The sequence below is a fragment of the Chrysochloris asiatica genome, unplaced genomic scaffold (genome assembly GCF_000296735.1).
Source record: "Chrysochloris asiatica unplaced genomic scaffold, ChrAsi1.0 scaffold00277, whole genome shotgun sequence".
NCBI classification, from domain to species: domain Eukaryota; kingdom Metazoa; phylum Chordata; class Mammalia; order Afrosoricida; family Chrysochloridae; genus Chrysochloris; species Chrysochloris asiatica.
Genome location: NW_006408795.1, coordinates 2,291,009 through 2,295,986, shown reverse-complemented (window position 1 = coordinate 2,295,986; position 4,978 = coordinate 2,291,009). Strand labels below are relative to the sequence as shown.

The following is a 4,978-nucleotide window of genomic DNA, read 5'->3' as shown; positions in this document are numbered from 1 at the left end:
CTCGCTCTTGTTAAGCAGGTAATTCTGGACAAATTAACATCTAAGTGACAAAGGAGACATTATTTAAGCTTACTGCCAACTCCCAGTAAGATTTCCCCAGCCCCCGCTAAGTTCTGTTGCTCTGTGAGGCATTGTGGGGTAACCAAAAGTGTGGGAGCCCAAAGGTGGTAAGTCTGCCCATAACCAGCTGAATGGCTAGTGCAAGACCCACATCTTTTCCTCAGCTGTAAAAGTAGAAAATCATGAACTGTGAACAACTTGGGGAATAACAATTTAAAGAACAACAACAACAACAACAACAACACAGCAGTGGACAAGTAAATTCTGACTCAAGGCCACTCCCATGTGCCTCAGAGGAGAACTGTGCTTCATGGGGTTCCCAATGGCTAGTTTTTTGGAAGTCCATCACCAGAGCTTTCTTCCACTTTGAGAATAGGATCCCCTTTAAAAATCTAATGAATGTTATGAACTTTCTTCCCATAAAAGTACACATACACAAAAAGTTCTCAATGTTAGGTTATCATCTGACCTTAAAAACTCTCCATAATATCCCCCAAAGGTCCATGGAGGTCAAATGAAAGACCCTTCAACCAGGTGATCTATAATATTCTAAAATATATATGTTAAATACCTACCTGAATGCAGGATACTGCTAGCAGATGGATCAATCAGATTGAATAAACCCATGAGCAAATACTTGGGGTCTGGGATTTTCCTTGGTACAGAAGTAGACTGCTTCAGGAAGCCATTACTTTAGTTGAGGGAGGTAGCAAAAGACAAGCACACATAAGTCACTTCAGAAGCACATGCTGTGGTTTGGCACTATAAGGTCATTGAGATCGTGAGAACAGAAGTCAGGATCAGTCTGCAACAGTTAGAGAAGTCTCCATGAAGGAAAAAGGGGTTGGGAAACAGGAGGAGGGAGATACTCGGGCCGAGAGAAACTGTAAAAGCAAAGGCAGAGGTGAGACCATAGAAGGCATGCATGGGGGACAATGAATGTTGAAGATTCTGGATTATAAACAGGAGATAACAGGAGTGGTGAGGAAGATGGAGGAGAGTAGTACATGAAGGAAATAAAGCACTAGCAAGTTTACTGCAGAAGCAGAATGAATTGGATAGGAGCTATTTCTTCAAGATACAGAGTACCTAAGGCCCCCAAGGTTCAGCTTTAGCAAGGAAACATCAGTAATCATTGAGATCCATCAGCAGAATCCAATTCTCCTCTCCTTCCGGGCACATGCTCTACTCCCTGGCAACTCTGACAGTAGGCAAGATGATATGACCAATAAACGTAAGCACAAGGGTGTCGGGCTTGTGGTTCTCCAGACTCTCACTTCTGCCATGGCAATGAAGGAGACTGCAGGGTCAATAAGACGGCTACAAGACAATGGAGGCAACTTCATCACTGGGACACTGACAGTTAACAGGTGACATGCAATCTGAGTGAGAACATAGCTTTATGGTGGTGTCACTATCATGTTGGAGGTTGTTACTACAGGACAGTCAAGACTATCGTGATTAATACAGAAATGTTTTCTCTTTGGGTTGAGTCTCATCCTCACTAAGGTGAACTCTTCAAGAGAAGGACCAGGTTACTTATTTTTTCCACCTTTGGTCCCCCAGCATGAAGCATAATCCTTTCACAGAGCTGATGTTTGAAACATCTGAGAGGTTAATGATAAACCAGCATATTGAGTAAGTAGAAAGAGCCTAACATGTACAATATGATCAAAACACAACTTTATTTGTGCTTTCCATAGTTTCATAGGCGTGCCGGTGTGGTTGGGTTATAGTTCCCATAAAACAAACCACTGTTTTCTCCCTTATCCCACTATTCTCTCTGTACCCTTGAATGTTCTTGATGAGGCTGAGGATTTCAAGAATCATGAGGCAAACTCTTCAGGTCATAGCTTTTGTAAAACTCTCCAGGTAATCTCCTTTGTAAATCTGACACCAAGAGGTCCTATCAATCATTACCTGGACTCACTTGCTCAAATTGGTCTTTGTATTTCTGCAAGATGATTTACTAGTCCACAATCTTGAAAACGGATTGGACAGTTCACTATGCAAATAAGGTGTGTAAAGCCCTTGAAGGGATTCCGTCCACTGTTATGCAATAAAGTATCTGTAGCCTACTGAGGGGATTGGTCAGTTCGTGGTTTTGATGGGTGGAGTGGCTTTATAAAAAATGTTAATCCCACAGGGATTCAAATCTACCAGTCACTCTGCAGGAGAAAGATGAGCTGTCTGTTCCCATAAAGATTTACAGACCAGAAATCCTAAGAGCATTTCAAATCTGTTCTAATGGGTCACTGGACTCTTGGTGTGGTGATATAGGATAAGCACTGGACTGCTAACTTCAAGGTCATCAGTTTAAATCCACCAGCTGTTCCTTAGAATCCCTCTACAGGGTCGCCATGAATCAGAACCAACTCCATGGCACAACTGAGTTTAAGAGGTGATTCCTCTATACAAAAGGAGTCCTAATAGTGTAGTGGGTTATTAATTGAGCTGCTAAACTTAAGGTCAGCAGTTCGAACCCGCTAGCCATTCTGTGGGAGAAACATGGGGCTCTCTGCTCCCGTAATAATTCAAGGCCTCAGAAACTCTATACATGGTTGCTATGAGTTGGAACTGATTCAACAGCATACAAGCACCACCACCTCTATACATATCTTGCATATTTTTGTGCTAAAAGAAGGAATTTTGGAAAATGAAAGGTTCTGTAAAAGTCCTGGTGTTGCACTGTAGGGTAAGGGCTGGACTGCTAACTGTAAGGTTGGTGGTTCAAACCCTCTAGCTGTTCTTTGGAAGCCCTATGAGTTGAAACTGACTCCATGGTCGCTATGAGTTGAAACTGACTCCACAGCACTTAACAACAATGACAAAGGGTCACTATGAGTTACAATCAACTCAATGTGGTCTTTTATTTTTTATTCTATTATCACCATATGACATCACTTCCCTCACCTTGATGGCTGTCGTTCCTCTCTCCAGAAAACAGAATTTTATTTTTTAACTTCAGCCTAATAGATACAATGTTTAGAGAGTTTTGAGAAGCATCTATACAAAGAAAAATGGATTTTGAACTAAAGTTCAAAATGATCCTTTGCACCTTGTTTGTAATGAGATGTAGTACATTATGAGAAAGATAGTATAAATTATTGTGTATGTTTACATGTCTGATACACACACTTAGCATCTGGACCCACAAACATTAAACAGATAAACAAACATTAACTTTAAGATAATAAAATAAACAGACCTAATAAAGTAATTATTTGCTGACTGCTCTTCCCAACTAATAAACTGGCCCATTGTTCATTCTGGACCCACAACTAATAAAGAAATCAGGATCCATTTTTGGCCCTTTTCCAACATAAGCTGGTTGGCATCATGTTGACTCCAACTCACTGCAACTCCATGTGTATCAGAGTAGAACTGTACCCCAGATGTTTTTGATGACTGATTTTTTTTTGATCAGATCACCAGGTCTTTTTTTCTGAGGCACCTCTAAGTGGACTTGAACCTCCAATCTTTTAGTTAGCATCTGAGAGCACTCACTATTACACAAACCAGGGATTTCTTTTCCAGAATACAACAAAGACTCTGGAACACTCTGAGTAATTCACTACAGGTTGCCTCCAGTTATTTCAGTTTAGAAAGCTTATTTATATATACTGAAGGGGTTTCAAAAAGTTCATGGGAAAAAAATAGAATTAAAAGATAATGGAAATTTTTCATGAACATTTTTGATGGCTAACTGGCTGGCATTTCAAACCATCAACTGCTCCACAGAAACCCCATATTTATATATGTGTGTGTGGGCTTCAAAAAGTTTATAAAAATTTCCATTATCTTTTAATTCCATTTTTCTATGAACGTTTGAAGGCCCCTCATGTACAACTGTATATTTGTATAGACTTTATTTATTTATTTTAAAGAAAGCACTGTGGTTCATGGAAAGAGAAAGGCTGTGTGCTGGTGGCCAGGAGACTGGCTTCCAGAATGTGTCCCTTGGTTGTTTGAATGATCATATATGTATATATACAAAGAAAGCATTGTGGGATAAATTCCTAGTCAAGGACCCTGGACAATTTATTTCAGGCCTGTGAGTCTCCATTATCTGTAAAATTGCACCTCAGTTATACACAATGGAATACTCTAAAACACTGAATAATAATAATCTAGTTGAACCTGGAGGACATTATGTTGAGTGAAAGTTCTCATTCACAAAAGGGCAAACATTGTAGAGGCCAATGTTGTAAAAAGTTTTTTAAAAAAAGCTTTTTTAAAAAGGTTTTCTTGATAAGGTAACAAGCTATGATGGAAAAATATTCATGTTAACATGGGTGACAGGGCAGGGAGTATATAAGAGGGAGGTTAGCAGAGGAAAGATGAAAATAGCAGGAGATGGGGAGGGGGGAATCCAATCATGAATAGAGGTAAATGTCATTAACTGTTGGTACATGACATGGAAGGTATTGCAACCACATAATGAAGCAAAGTATATGATTTATTGAATGCAGAACTGATAGTCTGCTCTGTGAACCTTCACTCAACTCATAGAAACGTTAAAAAGTACAATTAAAAATAAAAAAATTCTATGCTGAAAAACCAAAAAAAAATTGCACCTCAGGTCATACTGGGCCTCCACTCCAGCATCAGGCTTCTCAATCCCAGCTGCAGGTTCTCCTCATCGAGGACACCTACATAATGATGCTATGGCTGGGGGCTGCTATATGCCAGCAGACATGATAACCTTGGTCCTGGCAAATCCAGTACAAAGTATAACCCCAGAATGTTTGCAAATGCTGTAGAAGTGGATACGAAATTCTAACCAGCCCACCCATGGCTTCCCATCAAAAGACATTCTTTTTGTCACCAACCCCTCCCACTCCTTAGCAGTGAATTTACCAGCACATCATGAATAAGGATTACACTAAACCATGAGGTTAAGACAAAAACATCTTGT

At 40.0% G+C, this 4,978-nt stretch overlaps 1 pseudogene; it reads left to right on the top strand.

Moving 5' to 3' along the window:
- Positions 1-888: 888 nt before the first annotated feature.
- LOC102811332 overlaps positions 889-4,978 on the top strand; it is a 73,607-nt pseudogene continuing 69,517 nt past the window's right edge.